General features: G+C 51.3%; 1 long non-coding RNA gene across 5 annotated transcripts; it reads right to left on the bottom strand.

The window, feature by feature from the left end:
• Positions 1–94: 94 nt before the first annotated feature.
• LOC124524748 (uncharacterized) lies at positions 95–6,286 on the bottom strand. Of its 5 annotated transcripts, none has more exons than XR_006965306.1 (6): positions 6,139–6,286; positions 4,902–4,994; positions 4,022–4,250; positions 3,619–3,691; positions 3,007–3,253; positions 95–2,232 (listed from the first exon to the last, which is right to left on the bottom strand). It is a non-coding gene; the product is annotated as an uncharacterized LOC124524748 (long non-coding RNA). The 5 variants fall into 5 exon arrangements; XR_006965307.1 differs by having other exon boundaries at positions 3,007–3,222; XR_006965305.1 differs by having other exon boundaries at positions 3,619–3,688.
• Positions 6,287–12,686: the final 6,400 nt, after the last annotated feature.

Here is a 12,686-nt window from a genome sequence, read left to right as displayed (position 1 = left end):
GGGACGCAGAATCCGATGCAGGCTCTAGGCTCTGAGCTTTCAGCACAGACCCTGACGCGGGGCTCAAACTCACGACCTGTTAGATCATGACCGGAGCCCGAGTCGGTCGCCCAACCGACTGAGCCACCCAGGCGCTCCCAGTGTGACAGATTTTTATCTAAATCAGGCCAGCAACACCCCCTACCAACCACCCTTCCCCTGGACAGTTGCAAAACAGGATCATAACAGGTCAGGCTACGGAGTGAAAAATACCAGAGCAAGTGTCATTCTGGGGGCAAAGACAAGGTCTACAATAAATCAAACCATAACAGAGCTGTCCGCATCAGTAATCTGAAAAGTTCCTGACCCGTTGTCCTTTGTCCCATCACAGTCACCCAGCTTTGTAGGCTGAGGGAAGGAAAGTTGTGCCCCTGGGGAGAGATAAACACGGGAAGAAGATGATGATGAAGAGAGGCTATAAATCCATGGTCTTGGCACCTTTGTTAAGTGTGTGAGTATAAGCACCGTTCCATACAGAAATCCTTGTCAAATTGTGGTCATGTTCTGTCCCCATTTTAAGGCACTTAAAAGCACACGAGCTCATTTGATGTATTGGAGATTTGTCATCAAATGTCTAGGGAAGTGTAATTGGTCATACTTCAACGTTTAAGCATTGGGGGAAATCAAATTTGTTAATTTCTTACATTTCCATGTCAGTGGTAATGACGACTGCGGACATTTGGAATGGTTCATGGTTTGAAGATAATAAAGTAACAAAGTAGTGGGTATTCCTTCCCACAAGCAAAAGCGCCTCATGCGTTAAAGAATCCTGTCCACATACAAGATGTACAAATGTGCAGTCACAATAACGCACACACACAACACACATAGAAACCGACAGGAAGGAAATAAACCAAGACGGTAGCAGTGGTTATCTCTATTCTGTGACATGACGGGTTGAGATTTATTTTCTTCTTCTTTACAGTGTTGTTCCCCAAACTCTCTAAAATAGGACCCTATCACCATTATAACTGGAAAAAAATGAAGTCTGTTACTAAAGAAGTCATGAGTATCTTGTGGAGGTGGAGTTTGCCCAAGTGCACGTAATGTGACTGCCAACAAAATCCAAATCAGCTCCAGAGGCCCCATATCACCACAGGCAAAAGATTCTTGTTCTTGCCATTATGGTATCTCAGAGTCTCCTGGTGTAAAATCATCTCCTTTTGGATAATTACTTCATCTTTGGGTTTCTCCATAACTACAAAGTTTTTCCTTTCGCCATTCCAAGATGGCGACTTCTTGCAAGGGAAAGTTCCTTATTTTCAGATCCCCTGACTCAGTTATATGATGCGTGCAGGTTGGAGGCTCTGGCCGGCGGCCGTGGTCTTACCTGGTTCTCCCTGAGGCTCCTGCTTCCCTGAGGCCTGATCCCCATTTGATCCCCAGTTTGAGAAGTCCATCCTTCAGCTTTGGTCACTCTGCCATTTGCCATGGTGACAACCTAGTGAACTCACCAGGTAGCACCCCAGCTACTTTTTGGGTCTTCCTGTGGCACACAGGAACTTCTGGACCTCCTCCACATTTCGTGCTGGACCGTATGTCATGAACCAGGGATTCTAATCTCACACCCAGCATTCCAAGCACCTCTCTCAACCATTTCTACTCCATGACTTGGGCGCCATGATGGATTCAATGTCAGGCTGACCCCAGGGCTCCTCTGAAAGAGAAGACTCCTTAGGCTACACTCATGGACTGGGGGGCACAAGCCCTGATGTTCTCAGAGTGCTTAAAACTACTGGGTGTTTCTACCTTCCCTTCCCTACTGGGGTTTGATCCCAATGGGTAGAGTGGGGGGAACCAGCACACTCAGAACTTGACCCCACTTGCCTTTTCTTGCCCGATTTCTCATTTCTTTCCCCAAGTCACAAGATACCTGTTCTTCTTCCTGTGAGGTAGAAACTTCCCTTTCGTCCTATCTGCATTCTGCCCTCCTCTATGATTCACCAAACGATCGCCCAACTTTTCTGAGCTTTGATCTTTTGATGTGTGAAAACTCCAGCCTTGGGAGTTTTAAGAAAACCCTTTCTCTCTCTGAAAAGTCTGACTTGCAAGACCAGCGTCTTGCTATGAGATTTTAAGGCTGCTTCCAAACTCAGAGCAGAGAAATGGCCTCTTTGATTCACACTGCAGCCACCTTCCTCTGCCTTGGAGAGTCTTGCCTCTGCCTCCAGGCCCATGCTGATTGGCACAAGCCTGTAAGAAGGGAAAGAACAGATTATGGAGAAATGAATATATAGTAGGTGACGTTCAAAACATTACCCACTGCATTATTTAAAAACAGAAATACGGGGGCGCCTGGGAGGCTCAGTCGGTTAAGCGTCCGACTTCGGCTCGGGTCATGATCTCACGGGTCGTGAGTTCGAGCCCCGCGTCGGGCTCTGTGCTGACAGCCCGGAGCCTGAAGCCTGCTTCGGATTCTGTGTCTCCCTCTCTCTGCCCCTCCCCTGCTCATGCTCTGTCTCCCTCTCAAAAATAAATAAACATTAAAAAATTTTTTTAAATAAAAATAGAAATACAAACACGAACCAACAATAAATATCACTCTGTACCTATCAAATAAGGAAAAGTGTTAAAATCTTCATATCTAACGCCAGTGAGAATGTGCTGCATCGCATGTGGTGAGAGCATAAATCTGTGAAAGCGGTTTGGGATCTAATTTGGCAATCCATAGCCCTCCAAGTTGAACGGATACCCTTTGCAGGAGTGGATATTCCTGGGAGTAGGCCCTCACCCATTTTCAGGGGGAATGCTCGTGTGCTAAGTCGTTTCCTACCACCCCATGCACCTGCTGAGTGGACAGGCGTGTAACCAGAGCCTTCAAAACATTTGGGGTTGCAGAGGGAGTATACAGGAGACATAAACCCACTCACCCCTCCCATGAGAATGGCAGTGGGCACCTTGTGCCCAGCAGAGACTCGTCTTTTAAGGCTGTCCTTGCGGGGACTTGGGGGACCTGGGAAGCCTTACCTGTCTCTGGAGGCAGGCAGAGTTGCCTCCTGCTTTCTAGAACCATTTCCACGTGTTCCCATAACCGTCATCACTCCAGAGACGTGACTTCCTCCACTGATGTCTGTTGCATGTTTCCACTGGGCACGTCACGTCCTGTGGTGGCACGTCCTCGTGGCTTCTTGACACGGCCTTCCCGAAAAGACTCTCGCAGGGGCTCTCGGAAAGACTGCGCTTCTGCGAACAGTCAGGTCATCAAGATCCACAGCTGTAACCATGGGGAAATATTGCAAACTAGACCTGCCTCTGCCATCAAAACGGTTTAATCCACATTCCCACCAATGCCCGAATTTTTGTCAGCCCCATGTTCCCAGAAACGCTTCATCATCACCATAAGATCAAGCAGCACCTAAGATGATAAATCCTGGGTCGGTGAGTAGCTTTCCCGGTATTTCTATGTCACGTTCATTTCAGCTGCTCATTGAGCCAACGCATATTCATTGAACACCAGCTGGATTCCCTGTCTTAACATTTGTGGATCGGGGAACTCGGGCTGAGGGCTGAGCCTGGCTTAACCCCTGACCTGGATGGTCAGAAGGGAAGTGGGCAAAGAGGTGGCCCAACCCGACTCACTCTGTTAAATCTTGAACAAATGCTTCTGCATTCCTGGAGCCAGACGTCTGAATTCACCTTTGGAGGAAGTCTGCTTTTTTGGGGGGAAAAAACACTAATGGATGTATGAGTCAGGACTTTTTTGATTGTTGAGGGCATAAAGCTATTTCAAACCAGCCTGGGCCAAAAGGGGGATTTTCTGGATTGAGTAATTCAGGCCCAGGAGGTGGGACCTGCCAGGCCTCGGGGGAAACGGGAGCTAAGACTCGTGACTCTCTCCCTCTGTCCCTCTGTTCCTTACCCCTGCTGTTCTCAGCCCCTTGGCTTCCCCCAGAAGGACGGAACCAACTTCACAGCCATCGTCCTCCTCATCCTGGCTCCCCCCACACCCGCCCATTCCAGAAGACATCCAGGGAATGCCTACCTTCAAGTCTCTGTGAGGCATAGAGAAGGGGGAAGCAGGCCCAGCGGTAACAGTAGGCGAGGGCAGAGGTGAGGTGGGGGCAAATGGAGAAGTGAGATGAGGATCAGGGCTGCCATGGACCGTTGTGTAGGTTATGCACTGCATGACTCTAGGGACACCACATGCTGGTGGGGCTGAACCCATCTCTCCGGAAGAAATTCCAGGGTGTTGCCCATGCTGAGAAAACAGACTACAGGTGACACAAGCCACAGACAATTGAGCAGGGATCTGGTACCAAGAGCCAATACCCAAAGATGGGTCAGATGAGCTGTCCCTCAACCCAGACCAGTGGGAGCCTGCAGAGAAGGACAACCCTACAGAACCCTCCTCAACTGCTCTCATATCGAGAGGAAAAACACTAGGGAAGATGCCTTCCTGAGGGCAAAGGGCTTTATTTGGGAGCGTGTGCTCTACATTGGCTGAAGGACATAGTGTACACAAAGCTTTTGGTAAAGTGTTTAGTCAAGGATCAGAAGAGGACATAAATCATAGGTGCCCAATTTGGTGCATTTTCATGATAAAGGAAACACACCCATGTAATCAGCACCCAGATCAAGAATCAGGACTTACCCGCACCCAGTGTCTCCCTAATTCCCCTTGCAGGCTTTACCCCCAAGTCAGTTGTACACATTTTTGTATGTAGGATATGAATGTGTGATATGATATGATATGATATGATATGATATGATATGATATATGATAGCTTCAAACCGCATAGACTGGTTCTGCCCAGTTTTGAAGTTTATACCACAGAAGGTGTACTTGGTATTCTTTCGTGATTGGCTCCCCTGGCCCACCATCACGTTCGTGGGAGGTGCCCATCGCGTGTGTGGGATCTCACCTGGTGCGGGACGTGTCACGTCTCCTGCGTTCCCATTGCCCGTGTGGTGTCTTCTGGTGAAGCGAGTGTGCCTGTCCCAGTCAGCTCAGGCTGCTGTAACAAAATACCACAGACCAGGGTTGGGGGCTGGGGAGGGGCTTAAACCACAGCCATCTATTCTGGAGGCTGGATGACCGAGATCAAGGTGCCAGCACGTCCGGTTTCTCCTGAGGCCTCTCCCGGCAGCTTGCAAGATGGCCGCCTTCTCGCCCCGTCCTCTCAGCCTTTTCTCTGTGCGCCCACACGTCTGCATCTCTGTGTGTCCAGATTTCCTCTCAGCAGGACACCAGGCAGACTGGCACGGGGTCCATGCCACCCGTCTCTTTTCATTGGAACCGTCTCTTTAAAGGTCCTCTCTTTAAATACAATCACATTCTGAGCTACTGGAGTTAGAACCTTCCATACAGGAATTGGGGGCGGGAGTGGGGGGCACGGATCAGCCCCCAATAGTGTCGCTGTAACCACTAAAGGCATGTGGGCCGTTTTTGGTTTCCAGCGATTACAAACAGGGCTACTATGATCATTCTTGTACATTTATTTCCCCAAACATAGGCACCCGTGATGGTTCACCGTATGCCTAGGAGTGGCATTTCTGGGCCAAATGGTCTGTGCACGTTCAGCTACGGCAAACAGTGACAAATAGTTCAGCTGAGCTATCGAACTTCGCCCTCCCGGGGGCAAGGCAGGAGACACGCTGATGTTCCAGGTTCTCTCCGACACTCGGGATTGTCGCCTTTTGCCTTAGCCATTCCGGTGGATGTAGGCTGCTATTTCCTTAGAGTTCTCCATCGAGCCTTGAATGGGGCTGAACTGCGTTCCCTCCAAATGCACACGTCCCTTGACGTTCAGCGTGACGGTATTTGGAGAGAGGGCCCATAAGGAGGTCACCGAGGTTGGTTACATGAGGTCATCAGGATGGGGCCTGGTTGCAATGGCATTCGTGTGTCCTTAGAAGAAGAGACACCAGAGAGGGCCCCTCTCCCTCTCCCTCTCTCTCCCCCTCTGCCGCGTAAAGACACAGCAACAAGGTCGCCATCTACAAGCCAGGAAAAGAGCTGGCACCAGAAACCAAATCAGCCGGCGCCCTGATCTTGTATTTCCCAGCCTCGAGAACCGCGACAAATAAGTTCCTGTTGTTTAAGCCACCCAGTGTGCTATGGCAGCCGGAGCTAAGACCAGCCCCCCTTTGTGTACTTACCGAATATTTGAATATTCTCTTTTGTCAGGTGCCAGTGCAAGCCATTTGTCTATTTTCTATCGAGCTGTCAATTTTTTCTATTGACGTATGCGAGTTCTTTATGGACTCTGAATCCTCTGTTGGATATACGTATTACAAATATCCTCCCTGAGCCCGTGACTTCTTTTTCACACCGCAAAGGGCGTCTTTTAATGACCCAAAGTTCTCCATTTTAGTGCCGTCCAATTTACGCAATTTCCCCCTTCTGGTTAAGTGCTTTCTGTGTTATATTGAAGCAACCCTTCCCTATTCCAGAGGCTGTTAGTTTTAAAGGCAATTTTAAGTGAAAAGAAATGAAGCTTCAAAGCAGAATGAATCATTTCGAGAGAAAATTCGCAGTCACATTTGTATGTACATCTGAGTTGTAATGTGAAATTTCGAACTCCGCAACATCTATTTTAGACTTTAATTAGATTCTGAAAATGAGGTTCACTGGGTAGGCACTTTTTAAAAATTCATCATGGAATATCAGGGTTGGAAGAATGCTAGAGGTCTTGCCTTGCCTCGCTTTGATTCCGGTCAACAAATACCCAGTGAGCACCGCTCTGGGCCCAGCTCGCCGCTGGGAATTAGGAATGTGAGCAGGAGGGGAGTGGCTGTGTCTGCAGGGCGTGGGGCCCGGCAGAAATCATCAGGGTGTCGACGCCCAGGGGGAGCTTCGGGGTCCCAGGTACCCCATAGCCCCAGAGGAGAAAGGCATATCTGCCTGAGAAGGGATGCGGAGGGCATTTTTCTCCAGGGACAGGGAGTAAGGTGATCTCTGGGGTGTGTTCATAAAGGGCTGGAATTGAGCGGGGCACCTGGCGTCCGCCCTCCAAGGCTTCCGTGTGCCTCGCCGACCGAGACTCCACAGCAAAACTGCCAGACGTCCCTTCCTGAGCCTGTGATGGCAGCAGGTGACCGGCTAGGAAAGCTGCGATCCTGGATCCAAAAACCAAAGCCAAGATCTGGGTGGATTACGTCCCTGACTCGTGGCCTAGATCTGCTCTTTGGGAGAGGAGGTGGATGTTCAACTCACCAGGGGAAGACCCCCCCCTTGCAGAAAAGTTGGTTTGGAAAGCCCAAACATAAGAAGACGACTCTGGAAAGGAATCTTCCTTTGCTGAATCCCCCAGAGAGATAAATTACCTGGCCCTTATTATAACCATGTTTTGACTATAAACACGTTGCTTCTTTAATAATGCACACCTGGCAAAAGAAATCAGTTCGAGACTCTCTGCACAATGAAATAAAGATGCTTGGTGGGTAAATGAAGAGGAACCAGGAAGAGAACAGACCTGATTAAGCACCAGTTGGATCCAAGGCTCTCCCAAATACTTTATTCGTATTATCTCCTTTTTTCAAGTTTATTTATTTTTGAGAAAGAGGGCGGGCACAAGCAGGGGAAGGGCAGAGAGAGGGAGAGAGAGAATCCCAAGCACGCTCCATGCTGTCAGCGCAGAGCCCGATGCGGGTTCGAACCCACAAACCGTGAGATCATGACCTGAGCCGAAATCAAGGGTCGGACGCTTAACGGATTGGGCCACCCAGGCGACCCCATATTATCTCGTTTTATCAGAACACAGAGGTAGGTACAACGTTTACCCCCTCACAGTTTCCATGAGCAAACAGAGATGCAGAGAGGTTAAGTGACTTCCCCAAAGTCACACGGCTCGGGGGTGACAGAGCCAGAATTCATGCCTCGGTCTGAGTCCCACCTTCTCTGGCGGCCATTACAAGGAAGTAAAGGGCATGTGGGGTCTTGTAATTTCACTGCCACCTAAAAAAAAAAGATAAATACCCGCAGGGAGGAGAAGGTGGCAGCACAGCGTCACCTTAGGGGACCTAAGTGATTCCATGAACAGGTCTCTCCTGGCCAGAAGCACTTTGCTTGCCCATGAATCCACTCTTCTTAACAGCCACATGGGAACGCCCTTGTCCCTCTGCTGTCCTGCCTCTGAAGGTTCCCATCCCGACCTTCCCTTTTGCATCATTCTCCAGGCTTCTAAACAGGACCTATTTTCTGTTGATAACATAAGAACATTTATTGTAATTACCATAATGATTATTATTAAAGGCTCCGATTCTAGGCCTGTTGCATATTATTATCCTTAACCGGGCTGCGTGACAACTGGCACTGATTCCCTTACAGGCGACTTGGGACAGTCCTGACATGCCTGCGGGCTTGGAAAACATAGCCTGAGAGCCTTTGCTGGTCTCCAAGTCGTTTTTATCTCCCTGGGTTCGCCCCCAGCTTTCCACTCTCCCTGTCCTCCTCCCCGTCTGCCCAGCCCCCGTGTAATTAAGTATCTCACTGGTGTGTGCAATGCTCAGATCAAAGAACACAGGATGTTCCCATCAGCCAAGTGTCCCCGGGGCCGCCCTGCATCCCCGTCAGCGTTCTGATGGATTTCTGCACTGCCTTCCTTCTTGAGAACTGTTAGCTCAACCCCTTTTTGGGAAAGGCTCACCCAGCAGGAAAGCTGGAGAGCTGGAGAGCTTTTCCGTCCGAGGTGCTGCATATTAAACAGGGTTCAGGAAGAAATGAGCCCAGGGGAGGAGCGGAGATTCAAGCAGGTAGGAAAGGTGGCTGAATGCTGATCAGGAAGGAGCATAGTCACCGACTGAGGCTGTCTTAAAAGAGGCCTTGGAGGAAGGCTCAGAAGAAGATTTCGCCCCTCACGGAAGACGCGGTGGTGGCTGTGTTTTCCAAAGATGGCTGCAACAACGTCTCGCGCCCCTGCCCGCCCCCCACGTGCTTCTAGAATCTTGTCCCCCGCCGCCATCGAGAGGTGGGGTCTAATTCCCCTTCCCTTGACATGAGGGGAGCTTTTGTGACTGGTTCAGTGAATGGTGTGCTTCCTTGAAGTGATGCTACGTGAGACTTCCCAGGCTGGGCCGTAAGAGATGATCCACATTCTACCGTGTTCCACCTGCCGTCCTCGCTGCGAAGCCTCCAACCAACTCCAAGCGTTCTGACTGCCCTGAGACCACCATGCTGTGAGGAAGCCGAAACTAGACGACAGGGAGAGGCCGCATGAAGGGACGGAGGTGGCCGGCCAGCCACCCGTGGCTTCAGCCCTGGCGCACCAAGTTCCAGCCACTGTCCCACAGCTACCACGTAAGAGACGAGGTGTCCCGTGGGGGTGCCCTCCGGGCCTCCTAACATGCTGCGACTTCTCTGCTCCCCTCCCCACTTCTGGGGGCCTTCCCACTGCCACTGCCCCATATCAGACACCAAGGTGCAGGCCACGGGCGGGCCATCAGTGGTTCGGGGCAGAGGCCAGCCAGGGCCCCCTTTGCCCCCTGGCCCCGAGACAGTTGTGTTTGTATCCAAGGCCTCAAATATTTCCCCTTGAACAGCTTCAGTCTCGAATCCCTTTCTCTCTCCCGGGTCAAAGAACAAGTTCCCTAGCATCCCTCCCAACGTCCTGTGTCTCCTCCAGCCCATCCCCCAAACAAAACTCATCCCTCCCCCACTCCGTACAGATCCGAGCTCCCACGTATCCAAGAGATGCTGGGTGGGAGCAGCCATGGCCAGAACGTAGAACAACAGGGTTATTTCTGGGGCGCCTGGGTGGCTCAGCCGATTAAGCGTCCGACTCTTAATCTCAGCTCAGGTCATGACCTCACGGTTTGTGAGATCGAGCCCCACGTCAGGCTCTGTGCTGTCAGAACGGAGCCTGCTTGGGATCTCTCCCTCTGCCCCTCTCTCTGCCCTTCCCCTGTGCGTGCCCCCTCTCTCTCAAAATAAATGAATAAACATTAAAAAAAAAAACACAATGGGTTATCTGCAATACCGCTTGGTTTTAAAATGCGTGTTAGGGGCGCCTGGGTGGCTCAGTGGGTTAAGCGTCCGACTCCGGCTCAGGTCATGATCTCGCGGTCCGTGAGTTCGAGCCCCGCGTCAGGCTCTGTGCTGACCGCTCAGAGCCTGGAGCCTGTTTCGGATTCTGTGTCTCCCTCTCTCTCTGACCCTCCCCCATTCATGCTCTGTCTCTCTCTGTCTCAAAAATAAATAAACGTTAAAAAAAAATTAAAAAAAAATAAAATGCGTGTTAAAGGAGGCCATGCAGACAGAGTCTCCCCGGGTGAGAAGCGGCCAAACGCAACACAGCTTATGCTCAGCGGCTCAGATATCACCCTCCGCAGCCTGGCCCTGCCCTGGGGTTTGTGAGGAAATAACCAGAACCTCCTAAGAGCAGGGAGAGCTGTCTGGCCCACCATCTCGCTCCTCCCCTTCCTTGGCCACGCCCTCCATGCCCCCATCTTTCACCCACCACCCAAAGACCAGTAACCGAGTCTCTCTGTGGCCCCCCCGGGGCCGCCTGCCCAGTCACTCCTCCCAGGAAACCCAGTTCCGTGCCGGTAACCACCTCCCTCCGTGGGAGTTACCTGATCCGTGAGACTCAGCCAATGTTGGCAGCTCTGCCCCCCTCGCCTGTGACCGGTTTAGGCGGCACCACGCAAGGTGATTCCGTCCAGCGAGAAACGAGTGAAGGGTTCTGGGGAGCTTCGGGGCGGTGTTTCACTGCTGTTGTCACCGGTTGCTGCCGGGTCCGCCGCTGCCACTGGAACTGAGGCAGCCGTCCTGGGGGCGAAGCGGGGCTGAGGACGGAAAGGAGCCGGGGTCTTCCGTAGTATCGCTGAGCTGCTGACTTTTCACCCTTGGAGACATCCGAGCTTGGCTACTTTTATTGCTTAATGCACTTCTAGTTGGTGTTTCTGTTGCTCGTATTTGGAAATTGACTCGGTGACCTAGCCATTTCCCTTCTGTCCCTTCCCGTTCCTCCAGCTGGTGCCCGGTTGTCTTGGGGAAAGGGGGGTACAGGTGCTCTGCGTCCACCTTTTTCCTTTTTGGTTCCTTTTGTGAATCCAAAGAGGGCCCTATTAATTGCTGGTGAGTTTAGGTGACAGCTCAACCTTGCACCTCTTTCATAGAAATAGAGAATGTAAGTTTTAAATGGTTATTTCTTTCTGGGGGGGGAGGGGCAGAGAAAGAGGGAGGGAGAGAGAGAATCCCAAGCAGGGGGTTCCTGCTGTCAGCGCCGAGCCCGACACCGGGCTCGATGCTCCAAACCGTGAGAGGATGACCCGAGCCGAAATCAAGAGTCAGGCACTCAACCGACTGAGCCACCCAGGTGCCTCAAGAATTTAGGCTTTAAAGTAAAATGGGACATCAAACTCCAAAGCCTGGGCTCTCATTTCAGAGGTCACAAACACCTTTGAAAATCTGGTAAGAGCTAAGGAGTAGCGCCTTAGGAAAATACGTGCACCCACACAACGTGCCCGTTAGGAGAAAGCTCTCAAAGAGGCTCAGAAATCACTACTGAGAATCCCTACAGCTGCAAGGACGGTCATGGTGCCGTGTGCCCAATCTATTCTAGATGCTTTCATTCAAGAAATGGGATGGTGGGGGGTGGGGCAGGGAGGCCCCAGTGGTACCAAGATCACACACAGCCTTGAGTTCAACAATGTGCCCAGAGGGACACGGTTCACAAGTGATGAGCTGGGGTCCCAAGTCATTCTCAGATCCATCAAAGGAAAGAAAGAGGTTTTCAACGTTTTCTTTTTTTTTTTCCCTTCACTACTGGTATCTGGTATTTCCACAATATTATCTTCTGGGGTTTTTCTTAATGTTTATTTATTTATTTTGAGAGGAGAGAGAGAGAGAGAGAATGGGGGAGGGGCACAGAGCGGGGAGAGAAAATCCCAAGCAGGTTCTGCACTGTCAGCACAGAGTCCGACAAGGGGCTCGATCCCATGAACCGTGAGATCATGAACCTGAGCCGAGATCAAGAGTCGGACGCTTAACCGACTGAGCCGCCCAGGCGCCCCTTCCCTTCTGGTTTTTATCGTCCCTGTGCAATAATTCAGCGACGTGCGTTAAGCTTGCGCCCACATCAATCAAAAGTCTATCATTTGTGTAAGGTATTCAAGGTTGGGTTTTGGTTTTCAGATCCTGACGTCGCTTGCTTCCCCCTCTGGGATCTCTCACCAAGGGAGCTGTGCTCCCCAGAAAGGAGAGCCAACCGGCAAATCGGGTACTGCTGGGTAAACACGGAGCTCGAGCCCTGGTTTGCCCGGAAGGTGCCCAGTGTGTATGTATTTTCCTGGGGTCAGTATCATAAGTTCCCTTTCTCTCTCAAAACGCCTGATTTGGGTGATGAATCCTCTGAGGCTCGGCCGAGGCTCCCAGGGCAGAGTTCTGGCACCAGCTGGTTTGGAGGGAGGCGGTTCAAGTTAGCAAACCTATGTGGACGCTTGGTCGTCGCCTCTCAACACACGGGAACCTGCGGCCTTCCCCTTGGCAGAAAGCGGACCAGAAAGAGAGGCCACTTTGCCAGGCGTGAGTCCTGCGTGGAACAGAAAGTGGAAGACGATGGCTGAGACTACCCCGGGGTGGGGTGGGGGGGGGGGGGACAGACAGGTTCTGCTTCGTCATACTTACCACGTGGGGATGGGAAGGGCAGGAGGAGATTCACTAAAGCGCCCTCACCTCTGATGGCACGTCTTCCCAGGAGTCACAG

The sequence above is a fragment of the Lynx rufus genome, unplaced genomic scaffold (genome assembly GCF_022079265.1).
Source record: "Lynx rufus isolate CCGP_SWC_20201006 ecotype Redwood Valley unplaced genomic scaffold, mLynRuf1.p SCAF_4, whole genome shotgun sequence".
NCBI lineage: Eukaryota > Metazoa > Chordata > Mammalia > Carnivora > Felidae > Lynx > Lynx rufus.
The sequence above is the reverse complement of the archived record's forward strand: the minus strand, read 5'-3'. Positions and strand labels throughout refer to the sequence as shown.